The sequence below is a fragment of the Macaca nemestrina genome, chromosome 4 (assembly GCF_043159975.1).
Source record: "Macaca nemestrina isolate mMacNem1 chromosome 4, mMacNem.hap1, whole genome shotgun sequence".
Lineage (NCBI taxonomy): Eukaryota > Metazoa > Chordata > Mammalia > Primates > Cercopithecidae > Macaca > Macaca nemestrina.
This window is the reverse complement of record NC_092128.1, coordinates 170,180,127-170,196,502: the sequence shown is the minus strand read 5'-3', so window position 1 is coordinate 170,196,502 and position 16,376 is coordinate 170,180,127. Positions and strand designations below refer to the sequence as shown.

The 16,376-nt window shown below is 38.4% G+C and overlaps 1 long non-coding RNA gene across 4 annotated transcripts in view; it reads right to left on the bottom strand.

Moving 5' to 3' along the window:
- LOC139362600 (uncharacterized) overlaps positions 1 to 16,106 on the bottom strand; it is a 391,421-nt gene extending 375,315 nt beyond the window's left edge. For all 4 annotated transcript variants that reach the window (XR_011621769.1, XR_011621770.1, XR_011621772.1 and 1 more), the window contains exon 1: positions 15,611 to 16,106. This is a non-coding gene — a long non-coding RNA (uncharacterized lncRNA). The remainder of the gene's footprint in view (positions 1 to 15,610) is intronic.
- Between the last annotated feature and the right edge of the window lie 270 nt (positions 16,107 to 16,376).

Here is a 16,376-nt window from a genome sequence, read left to right as displayed (position 1 = left end):
GCTTATCAATTTCTTTACTCTGTTGATAAACAAATCACTGTTACTCTTAGCAGGCATTTAAAAGTAAAACAAGGCTTGGGTTGTCTCAGAAGGAAAATTCCAAGACCTTAGAGAAATCTGAGTACTTAAAATAGGAGACAGTTAACTTGCTTTTAAATGGAGGGACTAAAGTAAAAGCAAGACAAAGCAAGAAAGCAACAATTCTTCTTCCCTATGCAGTTTTCACAAGCCAGTCACAGTAAATTATTAGTGAAGAAAAAAAAAATCTACAGTGATTCTCCACGAGTCAACAGTAAATTATAAGAAAGGGCTGTGGTATAGGGAGAGTGTCACATATATTTTTCAGATAGTATTGTTTTTGTTGGTTTTGAAGCACTGTTAAGACATAATTTCAATTATACTATTCATGAATCACAAAGCTGTTTTCAAAAAGTAGCATTTTGAAGTTTTTACTATGTAGATGATTTAAGTAGTGATGTCATACAAAAATAATCTCACAGGCCGGGCGCGGTGGCTCAAGCCTGTAATCCCAGCACTTTGGGAGGCCGAGACGGGTGAATCACGAGGTCAGGAGATCGAGACCATCCTGGTGAGACCAACACGGTGAAACCCCGTCTCTACTAAAAAATAGAAAAAACTAGCCGGGCGAGGTGGCGGGTGCCTGTAGTCCCAGCTACTGGGGAGGCTGAGGCAGGAGAATGCGGGGAACCCGGGAGGCGGAGCTTGCAGTGAGCCGAGATCACGCCACTGCACTCCAGCCTGGGCGACAGAGCGAGACTCCGTTTCAAAAAAAAAAAAATAATAATAATAATAATAATCTCACAAAATTAAACTTAACACGAAGACTAAAAGTTCACTAGGCTTTTTCACTTGGTGTTTGAAATTTTAAGACAGAGACAAACTAAGGAAGGACAGAATTGCTTCTAAAATCAGAATACATGACAAAAACCACAGAACAGGAAGAGACTATAGCCTATGTAGACCAACTGTGTACCCAAAGGAGGAAAGTCTTCTAGATCAATGCTTTACTATAGATGGCAGTCACCTGAGGATGTTGTTAAAATGTAGGTTCGGCTGGCGCTTGAGATTCTGCATTCATAATAAGTTCCAAAACAATGCCCATTATCTCTTGTATGGACCTCAGTATATGCAAGAATTGTCTCACTAGTCTATTATGAACACTTTTCATGGCATGGGACTCATTGCTTTAAGAAGAAACAATTTTTTTTTTCCTCGAATTAAGTCAAAATTTGCCTCTCAATAATTTCCATCCATTGGTCCCAGTTCCAGTCTCCAGAATCACAATTGATAAGTCAAATTCATATTTTTACTGGAAAGACTGAACTTGAGAAATGTATCACCCTTGAATCTTTTCACTGCTCAAAAATTACATCCCCAGTATGATAACTGAGACAGGAATAAGAGAGGGTGGTTGCAGGACAATAGAAAATTCCAGGCAGCAATTTCACATGACTAGCAAAAGGAAACTACTGAAAGAGTTGCATAAGCTAGGGGATGATAAGACCATGAAAAAACAGAGGATGAACCAAGGCTAAGGCCAACTGGACCCAACATGCACTGGATTCGACCTATGTCTCACCTAGAACCTCATTATACACTCATTAACATGCTAAGTTACACACCCACCAGCTTCATGATAGTTCCGAGAACAAACATATTTAGTATAAAAATGGGTGGCACCACAGTTCCAAGAAATCTTAACCTTTGTCCCGGGGCCATCGTGAATATTCCTCCCCTTGGTTAAAGAAACCCATAAAGGTAGAAACCTCAAAGCCTCTGGTGTGACACTCTGGAGTACACCTGCACTCCCTTTTCTTGAGTGTATACTTTTCACTTTGTAATATTAAATCTCTGTTCTTTCACTACTTTCCAACTTCTCCTTGCATTCCTTCTCGTGACAGGGTCAAGAACCTGGACACCAGCTGAGATCGAGGTCCAGCTGGCATTTGGGGACCTCCTCCAGCCTACTGATATCATAATGGCTTTGATTTTCTCTCTGCTACACTGTTTGCTCTTTACTGGATCTGTTTCAATGTGTAAAGTCTATCTGCAATTGAGGCCCCAAAAGAGGAACACAAGACTCAGTCTAGATTCGCTGTGGTGGTCATTGTGTGCTTCAAGTTATGATCCTATGTTTCCATAAGGCACTTCGAATATGACTAAATTTACGTAAAACCCATGGAATCAGCTTTGGCCTAGCACAGCAATCAAAACTGACAATGAATATGGCTAATAATTCCCCAGAAAACAAACCCTATGTCAATGCAAATAATTAAATAGCTAACCTCCTCTTTCTCTCTCTCTCTCTTTTGCTCTCTCTCTCACTCTCTCTTTCTTATGTAGAGAACTCTCAGGAAAATTTCCTTACTGGCTTAGTCACCTCGTTTACAACACCCTCTCTCCCTTTCTTGTCATCAGTCTCACACTGTGGCCTCACACTTTTTAAAATTATTGAACTCCAGTGGCCTCCATCCCCACTCCAACTCAACCCTTTCCTAACATGTCCACACCCTAGCTGTCTCCAGAAACCACTTCTCTCCATGTCCTCAGATTCTGGCCACTGCTTCAACCTGAATACCACCTGCTCTTTCATAACCCGTGCAGAACCTGATTTGTGTTTTTGCTGTGGTCCTTGTGCCTTTGATCTCTCCATGCTGTAGTCGTCCCTGGTGCCCATTTGATTTCACTTTTCTTTCAACCCAGTTTGCAACTTCTTATTCAAACAGTTTAAGAAGCCTCTTGTAATGTATCTGTAATGCCTCCTGCAGGGTCCACACTTCTTTTCCCCAATTCCAGCCCTGGGAAATTCTTATTATCTGTTTTCTTTGCTCCTATCTGTACAAATGTGCATGGCTGGAGGAAAAAAAAGTGGTTTCAACTTACTGATTTTATTAGAAATGAGAGTGATTCAAACTTCACTGTTGACTCTGTATTTCACTCCCTATAGCAACCGATCCAAACTTTTTTCAACATCTTGAAATCTCCAACCCTCCCCAGGAGCATAAATTTTAACAGATGAACAAATGATCTCAGCGAAAATTCTCTGAAATTATCAAGACCACCTGGCATATGATCTCTTAACTTCCCTCCTCTCCTTAGAGTTTCTTTGTATTTTCACAGGACTTTTTTCTTCCCTCACTTTAGCTTGTTTGGAGGAAGACTCTCCCTTTTTTAAATGCCACAGATCAAGTGTCTGTATATTTCCCCATAACACTTTCCTGCTTGAATAATGTTCTATCAATTACAGAGTCTGTCTTGTCTTTTCAAACTCTCTACTGGTTTTTATACTCTATTACCCGTAAACATGCTCAATTTCCATGTCCTCTAACTAGCTTTCTCTTAAGCCTATCTCTTTTCTGTTTTCACCTATAAACTTGGTGATTTAAGCCACTGCTCCCTGCCTACACTTTAACCAAACACTGTCTTTGTAAGCCTATGCAATTTGAGTCTCCTTCATTTTTCTCACCACCAACTCACCACTGAAACCAATCTATTGAAAGTTACCTCTGATCAAGCTTAACAGCATTTTCTCATTCATGCTCCTCTTTGCCCTCTTTTTGGCATTTTATATTACTGTTCTTTCAAATAGCTTCTTTTTATCGATTCCATTAACTTGTATTACTCCGGTTCATCCTATCTCTCAACTCCTGTGTCCAATAAAATAAAAAACCTACCACGTAGCAGATGCATTTCCTATCTTCTTTACTTTCTATTTGAAGTTAATAATATATTCTCAGCCTTCTTCATGCTAACTGTTCATCTATCACTAATGTAGCATATAACAATGACTGCCACATCTATATTTTTGTCTCATATGTATCTGTCTATAGTGTTAGAGACATAAAGGCATCTACTGCAATAATTTCATGTAAAAATTCTAAAGATACTTCAAAATATTCAAATTTTTCTAATTAACTTTTTCCTTAAATATTTCTCTCCTCCTATTTTTCTGTCTTGGTTGTCAATATCATCATCAATCATAAGACATCTGCATTGTCTCATCTCTCCTTACATAAACCATTCAGTCAGCCAGACACAGTGGCTCTCACCTGTAATCCCAATACTTTGGGATGCTGAGGTGGGGGGATTGCTTGAGCTCAGGAGTGTGAGACCAGCCTGGACAACATGGCAAAACCCCATCTCTACAAAAAAAAAAAAAAAAAATGTAAGAATTAGCTGTGGTGGCACATGCCTGTAGTCCCAGCTACCTGGGAGGCTAAGGTGGGAGGATCGTTTGAGCTTGGGAGGTGCAGGTTGCAGTGAGCTGTGATCAAGCCACTGCACTCCAGCCTGAATGACAGAGTGAGACCCTGTCTCAAAAAAAAAACAACAACAACAACAAAAACTACCCAGCCGGCCGGGTGCGGTGGCTCATGCCTGGAATCCCAGCACTTTGGGAGGCTGAGGCGGGCAGGTCATGAGGTCAGCAGATCGAGACCATCCTGGTTAACACGGTGAAACCCCATCTCTATGAAAAATTCAAAAAAATTAGCCGGGCATGGTGCGGGCACCTGTAGTCCCAGCTACTTGGGAGGCTGAGGCAGGAGAATGGCATGAACCTGGGAGGCAGAGCTTGCAGTGAGCTGAGATCGCACCACTGTACTCCAGCCGGGGCAACAGAGCAAGACTCCGTTTCAAAAACAAACAAAAACAAACAAACAAAAAAACAACTACCCAGCCAATCCTGTTATTACTTTTCTCTAATATCTTTCACATTCATTCTATCCACTCTCTGCTTCTCTTTTCACTGTTCTAGTCTAGTTCCTTATCATTCCTTGGAAGGTATATCATAATAGCCTCTTAACAGGTCTCTGACTTTCCACCCCTTTAATCCATGCTCCACGTTGCTAGCGCTAAAATCCGTCTCCTCCCCAGACAGACTCCACACCACTTCAGGAGGCACAAGTTATCTTCTGTGGCCTGACTCCTATCATATCAGTGTACTCTCACCCACTCTTATCCAAATACTGCATGCTTACCTTCAATTCACATTCCTCTCTCTGACTAAAAATGTCCCCTTCTTAATACTTGTTGAAATGTGCTCTTTATTTAATTATCCTTTTCCAATTGCAGCACGTAAGCTATTAATATTTTCCTAATTTCCACAGCTGGGAATAATACCCGTGTTCAGGCAATTCCTGCGATCCCTGTTTGTTCCCTCAGTTATGATACTTATTACTGAGTATGCCTTCCTTGCTTTTTATCTCTAATTAGATTATAATCAGGCTGAGAATTAAGGGTACATCTCTCCACCTTGAACTGTGGGTATTAAATAGTCTTTTATTCTAACTGAGAGAATTAAATTTCCTTTGAATGACATGTTTAAAAAACCTAGATTAGAATTTGCCTGTAAATTTTTTATCTTTGAATAATTCATTGAGAAAATTCATGTTCAAATATAATACTGACGAATGTTATGCCTTTAGAATTAGGAAGTCACAAAATATGGACCACTTTTAGATAAAATGTAAACAGAAGCCAGAAGTTAATTCATTTAGCTTCCCCTGTATAATTTCAAATTGGATTGCTGTGAGTCACAGAAGAGCTAAGGTAAACAACTCTTTGAAGGTATGATTGTTTTTCTCCAATGTAAGAAGATGAGAGTTGAGTAAAACTGGTTGCCAGAGGGTAGTAATAGTATTGCTTTCAAATATTTATCTTGAAATATCCATGTCATTAAGGACAATTCCAATACTTGCTCTTCTACTGCTATTAGAAACAGCAGGCCAGGCGCGGTGGCTCACGCCTGTAATCTCAGCACTTTGGGAGGCCGAGACGGGCGGATCACGAGGTCAGGAGATCGAGACCATCCTGGCTAACACGGTGAAACCCCGTCTCTACTAAAAATACAAAAAAAATTTAGCCGGGCGAGGTGGCGAGCGCCTGTACTCCCAGCTACTCGGGAGGCTGAGGCAGGAGAATGGCGTGAACCCGGGAGGCGGAGCTTGCAGTGAGCTGAGATCCGACCACTGCACTCCAGCCTGGGCGACAGAGCAAGACTCCGTCTCAAAAAAAAAAAAAAAAAAACAAACAGCAGTCATAAGTTGCTATTTTCTTGCTTATAGATCACTTTCTATTTCTCTCTGATGGCCTCACAAATCACATCTCTGATGCTGCCTTATATAAATGGAGGTGTGTGTTGGGATGTGTTTGTGATGCCGAGGTGGGAGCATAGCTTGAGCTCAGGAGTTTGAGACCAGCCTGGACAACATGGCAGAACGCCATCTCTACAAAAAAAATATAAGAATTAGCTGTGGTGGCACATGCCTACTTCCCCCTAGAATGTGTAGTGCTGGGCAGAAGATTTTTTGTATGTTCTGAGAATTTTCTAGTTTTACCTCTGAAAGTAGTGTAGGCATGTGTGTGTGTGTGCATGCGTGTGTGTATACATGTGCATAGCACATGACTGAATGTATGTTGACAGGAAAGCTAGGTATGGCCAAGCCATTTCTGTGCTCAGCAAAGCAAAGAAATAGGGCTTTCCTACACCCTGAAGAATGCCCACCCTTCTGCTGAACTGATTTACCTAGATATGAGCTATGAAAACATTTGATAAATGAATTTACAAGATACGAGTACATGATTGCCCTAACATAACCTCAAAGGCAACATCTCATCACCTTTACTATTTCCTATTCATTGTAAATGAGTCTGGGTCTAGTCCACACTCAGGGGTATGGACGCCTGCCTCCCAGTGGCAGAATCATCAAGAGCCCTCTCAGAAGGTACCTATAGTATATTACCATCTACTTACTCACCAACTCTGTCTCCACAGACTCAGGAAACTCCCTGCGTCCCTTTCCTTTTAAAGCCTGCTCTCTTAAAAGGCCAATTCAAAGCCCTTCCTCCCTAAAACGGAAAAGAGTCAACTGACCTGACTGAGTGAACACACACTAAATCCCATTCCAGTGGTCCCTTTAAAGCAGTAAGAGGACCATTAAGTGTTTATCAAGACAGCTTAACAGGCCAGTTGCAGTTTTTGTAGCACATGGCTATTTATTGATTAAATCAATAAATTAATCAATAAATAGACACATGCTACAAAACCAATGACATGAACAGAAAGAAAAATCGCTAAACTCTCACCAAGCATAATTGAAAAATCAAATTGATTACTTGAACCCTACAGAGACAATAAAGGTAGGACACACATTCTGGTGAAGGTTGGTGGAATGTGGTCTTCTTCTTTGATATTTTTCCTTCTAATTTCTAGTCCCCATTTACCCTTGCAATCAAAATAATCTTTCCGTGGGGCTGACACCACATGCAATGGGGTGACTTCAGAGAAATCAACCATAATACATGGTAGTTTATGTTTAGGTTTCAGAATCTCTCCAAGGTTAATACATTCAACATAAAGTCATGTTCCCCTGGACCAGAGGCCTTGATCTGATCCCAGCTACCTTTCCCACCCCACCTGCTGTTATGCTTTCCTGCCTCTTTCCCATCCACACTTCCTATCACTTTATCTGTCATTGCCTTCATGATAATTTGCTGCAATGGAAGCTACTTGAAAATGTTTACCAATTTTGTCACCAATGTATGTTTAGCTCCTAGATAAGTATTTAGTACATATGTTCAATATGTTCAATGAATACACATGTGTAAAGTGTTTATTTTTATAAATTAATGAATGAATCTGTCAATCAATCAAAATAATCCTCTGTTAACATATCTATTATCCATCACTCAAGGAATCCAAAAGCAGTAGATGTTGCTTAATAAACATGGCTATTTTTTTAAAAAAGAAAAAAGTTTAATAAACAAAAATTTGGCATTCTAATAGTATATTTTGAGTATAGGCGACTGAAATTAATTTCAGTTTTAAGCAACTACTGCTCTAAATGTTGTCTTAGAGTTTTCACATCTTTTCAAGATAGAAACAGAGCATAGTGAATAGGACTTGGACATAGAATTCTCTAATCCCTGGCTTCTTGAGCCATATGAAATAACTTTTAACAGGCTTGTGGTTTGGGCTTTGTTTTGTTCTGTTTTGCTTTCATGTCACACACTGAAAACTTTAAAAACACAAAAACCATTTGGCTAAGAGTCAAATAATTAAACAAATGGATTAGCATTTTAGAGCTAATTTAAATTAACAGGGAAAGAAGTTTTTACCCAATTTGTGTTAATCCAATGTAAAAAAAAAAGTATTCTATCTAAATAAAATACTTTCCAATATGTTAAGTTCTACATCCTGCTGATCAACTAAAAATGTTTATCAATAAAATGCTACTGCTAAATTAGTAAATAATCTAAAAGCTGTCTACTTCACAGAAAACCTTAATCAAATGTGGAAATATGATATGCATAATTTTACTTCTAAGATATATATGAAAGTAGTTCCATTATAATTTAAAACTTGAAAACTGTCTCTCAAAACATGAATTTTTGAATTCATTATGAATTTGTTTTTGAATATGCACTTTATTTCTTGTCTCAAAAAATAGAAATGTTTGCCATAAAAAAGATACCTTGAATGTAAATCTAAATTGTTGAAGTAAAATGTACAAAATATGTTAATTATCTAGAGTCAATATAGCCTTTAATTTTTTTTTTTCCTGAAGATTACCTGGAGATTAGAACTGTTCTATTTTCTACCTTTGTGCTTTCCTTGAACACCACCAGCTTTGGTACCCTGGGCATTTTTCACCTTCCTCTTTAGTATCCCAAGTTTCTTTCTTTATTTTCTAAACTGGGTACATTTTCAAAACACACTGGTAGAAAACTTACATCTGATTAATTATTGTTGCCCTTAGAAAAGAATTTAAGAATGATCCATTTAAACTTGTCATGTTAATGGATAAGTTAGAAGCTCAAGTTAAATTAAATACATTAAAGCATTGGAATCATACCATTTTTGTGGGTTTATTTTTGTTTTATTTATTTATTTATTTATTTATTTATTTATTTATTTGGTTTCCTGAGGCTACCACAAACTAGGTGGCGTGAAACAACAGAAATTTATTCTTTCAGAGCTCTGGAGATCAAGAGTCTGAAATTAAGATACCGTCAGGGACCTGTTTCCTCTGGGGGTTCGAGGAAAACTTCTTTCAGTTTCTGCTGGTTGCTGACATTCCTGGACTTGTAGTCTAGTCTAAGCTCTGATTCTGTCTTCACATAACCTTCTCCTCTGTGTGTGTGTGTCTTTTCTATATGTCTCTTTAAGGACATTTGTCATTTGTCATTAGATTTAGATCATGCACCTTAAATCTCTTCATATCAAAACCTTTAATTACCTCTGTGAAACCCTCTCTTCCAAATGAGGCAACATTCACAGGTTCCAGGGATTAGGATGTGGACTTACCATTTTCAGGGCCACCATTCAACCCCTACAGGTTTAGATGGGAAATTTAGAGTAGTAAGAGTAATAGTATTCACATGCATCTCTGTAGTGCTGTATCATCCTCAGGGTACTTTCACTTGAATCCTCTCATTTTATAACTTCTCATAGTACCTTCATTTTACAATAAAACAACTGAAGCTAGAAGAATTAACTCAAAGATATCATAAAGATAATTAATGGCAAAGCAAGACTACCAAAAAGTCACTATAACACTTTTTAAAGTTTTTATTTGTGTTTAGCTGAAGCAAAATAAACTTATTTTTGCAGAAAATATTTTTTTTTCCATATTGGCACATGGGGATCTCTTAGAAGAGTTTTCTCATAGCGTTTTGGCAACAGCTACTGTTTCAAAAATCTTGGATTTGGGTTAGAAACAAGAAGTCATGCTTTTCATCCAGATTAGTAGTAACAGTCAACGGATAAGAAGCTTGTACTATTTGTCAGGCATGATATTTTACATGGATTACCTCATTTAAGTGCAGTATATATGGCGTTCAAAATCTGGCTCAGTTATCTGACAACCCGGAGTTAGAATTCAGTTGCAGCCTTTACTCATAGGTGGCCCGACAAGTCAGTCCAACTATCTAATCCTAATTTTCCTGATCTCAGAATTGGGAGTAACATTAGACATGCCCCAACTGGGTTGTCCTAAGACAGAAGAAAAATGATCCATGCAGCCTTTAAAAATGTGTAGATCTTCCTCAGTGTGTCCTCCACGGGTGACATCTGGAGTGTATGTTCTTTTGGGCGGAAGACACTGTATTTAACACAATTGCCTAATTCAGAACTACAGATTTTCTCCATATCTAACATTTTGGAAAGTGTCTTTGTATAGAGAGAGGTAAATATTTGTGTGTATGCCTAATAGTTCAATATTTGCTCATTCCCTATGTCCATTTCCTCCCCTTGTTTCCATTTACATTTTCACATAACATTCTTTTTTTTAACAAGACCATATTAAAAGAAAACAATTTTGGAAAATGTTCTTTCGAACCAAAGTGTAGCCAACGATGCTATTGTTAGGGCACGGCAAAGGAGTCGATCACCCTAGAATTAATGCTCCTTCCAAATTGAGGGTAGCCAGACATGCAAAAACACTTCCCTGAAAATCTCCTGCTTCAACTCATAACACAATACGCCAAGCACTGCAGAAAGTCAAAGCTCTGCTAACACTTCTCACCATGGACAAAAACTGCCAAGACCCAGTCTCGACAGTTTTGCTGAGTGTACGATTTGTCATGAAGTTATTGTCTCTTGGAAAGAACCTCAGCTGCAGATCCTGAGTACTGAGACTCTGTACTCTGTAGCGGCTAAATCGAAAACATATTTTAATTGGTTCTCTTTTGTTGAACACATCGCAAGCACATATTTGACAATTTTCAGTAGATTTGCATGTTTTGCTGCTTACGTATTTTGAAAACTGGAAGAAACGGAAAAAACAACTAAGGTCAGAGTGCATAGCTGTGAGGAAGTCTCCCAGAGGACCCAGTAAAGATCAGCGTAAGAGCTTTATTTTACAAAACATCTTTATTCATAACTTTGAAAGGGGAACAAACAGCTCACTAATTACCCTCATCGGGGACATGATGCAAACACTACTGGGGAAGATGATAAAAACGGGATATAAATGCTAAAGCCCAGATGAAAAATAGAGTAAAATGGACCAAAATATGTAAGCTAATAAATCTAGAGAAAAAAAATGTAACTTCAATTTGTGTGAAAAAACAAGGGTCTGGCAAATGAAGGAAAGAAAACCACTGATCTTAATATTAGGTGATTGTGTGACCACTTAAAAGAAAAAGAGAGTATTCAGATGGTTTTAAATCAGAACTAAAAGTAATGGGATAAAATCGTGGAAGGAAAATTTGGTTAGACTGTCAGAAAAACATTTCCTAGCATCAAAATCTATTAAAGCATGGAATAATTTCCCCAGCTAATTTAAGTCCCTTCATTTGATTATTTTAAAATTAGGCTAGACAAACCACTGGGAAATGGCCAGGCCAGAATTTAATTCATCCTGAATTGGCAGGGAAAGGCATTCAAGATGATCTAATAAGTTGACCCTAAACTTGTATGAAACATGACTAACCATTTGTTTTGTTCACATCCCCATTTGCCTCCCAGAAACTGAAACTGGCACATATAAATCTATAATGCATTCAATGTGTTAAATGCCATTCTACACATTGAATGCATTAAATATATGATCCAGGAAAAAGCAATTTGTCTGGCACTGAGGATACCGATATTCTCATCTTCTCATGGGAAAGACAACTAAATAATAACAGGTGTAGTAAAGAAAAGAAAAGCTAGAATTCCCTCCTACCAATACCACCACTACCACTGCTCATTGAGTCAAGTCCAAACACTATAATAGTTACCATAGTGTTGCATTAGCTAAAGCACATACATCATGAGCTTCTCCCTCCACTCTTCCTCCAACATTCACCATAGCCAATCTCATCTCCTTCCAGCTCATCGAGTACTCAGTGCCCTCTGATCACTCACGCTGCTAACTCTACTTGGACTAAATGTCATTCCTTTATACAGTTTTTACTAGTCCCACTGTTGACATAGTCATGACTTCTTAAGGAGAGTTAACGGCAAACCCACAGGTACAAATGAGGCACCAGCCTCATATATTCCCACAACACCATGCTCTGATCAAAACATTTATCCACATTACATTTTATTATCCATCAACTTGTCTCTATCACTCTCTAAATGGTAGTTTATGAGAACATATATCACTATTCTTTTGTCTACTATTTTATCACCTTCTAGGTTAATGTCTACTATATAAGAGTTCTCAAGGCATTTCTTGAATGTACATACAACAACCACCAACTGCAGCAATAATGTCTTAGAAAAAAAACTCCCTAAAAACTAGTAGCTTACAACAATCACTTGTTTATGTTCACGTGCTTGCAGGTCAGATGGAAGCTGGCTGATTAAGTAGCTGAACTTGGCTACCCTTGGAATCAAGTTGCAGATTGGGGCTCGATTACATGTGTCTCTAATCTTCCTTGGATCAGTGGATTTGCCAAGGCATGTTCTTCTAATTACGATGGCAGAAATGCAAGAGGGGTATGCATAAATGGGCAATGCTGTTAAAAGTCTAGATTTGGAACTGCCACAGTCATTTTTACTCATATGACAGTGACCAAAGAAAATCATATGGCAGAATTCAGCATCAATGGGGCAGCGAAATATACTCCACTACTAGTGAGAGGAAATACAGTCACGTGGCAAAGAGAATGATATTGGGAAGGATGAAAGATTAGAAATGACAATCAACTATCCCATAATACAAATAAATAATGTGGTAAAATTACAGTGCTACAGAGGCCATTGGAAAGAGCAATGTTTCTCATTAAACCATGCTGCTGCTCAAATGGAACAGAATAAATATCTTGGCAAATTGTGGATTACCATTTGAGCCCCAGAGTCAGTCTAGTTAAAACTTCAGTTGAATAGCAACTTCTTCTTTAATAAACTAGAGTACTTGCCCAATAAGAAAAAAAACACTATCTGATGTATTTCACCAAGAATACTCAAGAGGTTTGGTATATTCACATATTAAATAGCTAAAGAGCGAAGAGTTATCTGTCTCTGTCATGCAAAATAGCTTCCAATGATTAACAAAGTGATAAAATCCATTACTGTTTGTCTATTTGAGTTCCTTTGCAATACAAAACTCACCTGTCATTTAAACTACATCGTTCCAGAGACCAGGGGACATCTCACAATTTGTATTTATATTATCAAGAAAAATAGAAAAAAGAAGGCATTTAGCTCATTGGTTAAGTTAAACCACTAATCACCAAAATGAATATGTTTAATGTGGATATGCAATATGGCAATATCTTTAATGTGTAATGTGGTTGTCAATAAGATGATTCTGAGACTTTATCAAAGTGTGATCAATTTAGTTTGCCCTGGAAAGCACTGAGATTGCTTCCAAGGTCACTCTGTAGAAGAGACTGGACAAGAATATGGTTTAATAAAGACTGCTGTTTTTCACTGGTTTTATCCTAGAGTAAACTTATCTTTTTTCAGTTAGAGTTGCCGGAGTAGCGTATAGGTTAATTGCATGGCAACTGGAGACAGAAACCTGTGATCATCTTCCACTTACTAAGTGCTTGGCCTAAGTCAAGTTATTCAACTTCTCTAAGCCTGAGAATACAACAGCCCAATCTACCTCTTAACAGTGTGAGGATTCAATAGTAACAATGAGAGTAGAGCGGAAAACTTATGTCAGCTTCATCACTTTTCTTATAGCACTTAGCAGAGTACCTGGCTAATGGTTTACTTTTGGGTAATATTCACTGAACATATAAATAAATAGCTATGTAGTCAACAATTTTTCAGATTTATGGAGAATGTAGGCTTGACTATTTTCCTCAGATTTATGTTGACGATCCATTGATGGTTTCAGTTAGGTTGACCATATAATTTATCTTCTAAACAGTAACATTTTGACACCAAGAGTGGGCACTATTAATCATTAAAATAGGATAACAGTCATAAAGCAGACCAATTCAGGCAATTGTGGCATTTTGGAAACCGATAGTTCCAGGAGATACGGAGTATTGCCTAGAAGTTGTAGTTACTGTATGCCCCGAAGAAAATGAAAGAATATTATGTATAGTCACTTAGAGTACCTATCACCATGGTTAGTAAGAGGAACTTTTTATCAGAATCAGAACTTAAGAGCTGGTAGTTTTAGAATGCTTGCTGAATGGTATTCAGTAGAGTATCAGATGTCAATGTACAATTTTCTCTGGAAACCCAAAGTAATTTGAATTACATGCAAAAGAATGTGAAATTCCATATCTAATCAGAGCCTTACTGAGGTAAATATTTTTTAGGCCATAGTTTCCAGCCTGTTATAAGAAGAATTGAATGGCCAGTGAGAAAAATGTAAAACATTAGTTGATAGCTCTAATTAGTAGTGGGCCTACATCTGCAGATAAAATTATTAATGTATTACGTTGCATGCATTCTCCAAAATGTTTCTAAATTTGTAAATATATACATGCACATGTATAAAAATTACTAAAATTATATATTGCTTAATAATAAAACTTTAGGTTTATTGTTGATTTCATTAAGCATTTAAGATATTTTCATTCCTCACTACCATTAAACAACCCATGTCCCCATTCAATACATAGAAAAGCAGCAATAGCAGATACAAAATTAAGTAATGTATGGTAAAGGATTTTTTTAATGAGAACTAAACTGATTTTTCAATCTTGCCCAAATTCCTTTCTAAGGGATCTGAGGAGTCATGCCCTACAAATCATAAATTCTCATCAGATGGGTTTTATTTAACCTTATATATCATGATTTACTTTCCAACCTGACTCTGGCATAACATTACGAGAAAAAGAAGAAAATCAAAATATTTTTACCCCAAAACATGTTTCTTTGCCATATTTTGAAATGGCCCTGCAAAGCTGTTCTTTGGAGGGAAAAATTTGCACCTATAAAGAACATCTGTTAACATAGCCAGATCTTTTTCTTCCAGACCTTCCCAATTCTAATGAGATTAACTAAGATCTGAATAGGAAACATTTGTCACCTATTGTCTCTAAGGGCAGCCTCTATAAGACTTCAAAAGAACTTTGGTCTCTATAATCTTTATCTTAACTTAAACATTCCCTTTCTCTCTCTCTCAGGTCTTTAGACACAGTCGACTAATTGTCCACCAGAAAATGTTTAAATTCACCTATAGCCTGGAAGCCCCCTCCACCCCCAACTTTGAATTGTTCTGCCTTTCTGGATCAAACCAATGTATTTCTTAAATGTATTTGATTGATGTATCATGCCTTTCTAAAATGTATAAAACCAAGCTGTGCCCCAACTACCTTGGGCACCTGTTCTCTGGCCTTCCTGAGGGCTGTGTCACAGGCAATGGTCACTCATATTTGACTCAGAATAAATCTCTTCAAATATTTTATAGAGTTCGACTCTTTCGTTGACAGTAAACCATTATTTGAATTTTTGGGAAAGACAGATTTCCTTACCATGAATAAATACTATTTTTATTTTTTCCTTAAAATAAAAAATCTGTATTTTTTTCAGTTTTGGATTTATATCAGGTCAATAAAAAGATAAGTCTTGGGAGGCCAAGGCAGGCAGATCCCGAGGTCAAGAGATAGAGACCATCCTGGCCAACATGGTGAAACCCCGTCTCTACTAAAAATACAAAAATTAGCAGGGCATGGTGGTGTGTACCTGTGGTCCCAGCTACTCTGAAGGCTGGTGTTACTGGGGGTCCTTGCTCCCAGAGCTCCCAAGATGGCGGCAGGCCGCTTCCAAGATGGTGGCAAGCCTCGCGTTCTCTGACGTATGGTTCTTGGCCTCAGGGATTCCAAGGACTCGAATCTTGGGCCACGTGGTGAGTGTTATAGCTCTATTAGAAGCCGTGGGTTAGGGAAGAGAACTGTGGAACCCAGTGACTACTGTTCAGCTCGATTTGGACGAACCCAGGCACTTATCTGTGCAGGAACAATGGCAAGCCTTCAGCCCGGAGCAGCAACCAGCGCCTCTATGAATCAGGAGCACGGAAGACACCCTGCCGGATCCGGAGGGATGAAAGTCAGTGGCAGGACTGCGATGGCGGCAAACAGCAGTGGTGGACGCCAGCGAAAGCTCAGCTCCAGCGGTAACACACACCGACCAGAGGAGACTGCAGATTTAACAGAGTGAAAACAGAGCTCCCATACAAATGGAGGGCACCCAAAGAGGGTTGCTGTTACCGGCTGGAATGTCTGGGTTTATATCCCTATCATTGTCCCTCCCGCTGTGCTCTCAGGCAATAGATGATTGGCTAATTCTTTACCTCTTGTTTTTGCCTAATTAGCATTTTAGTGAGCTCTCTTTACTACCTGATTGGTCCGGCGTGAGCTAAGTTGCAAGCCCCATATTTAAAGGTAGAGGCAGTCACCTTCCCAGCTAGGCTTAGGGATTTTTAGCCTAGGAAATCCAGCTAGTCCTGTCT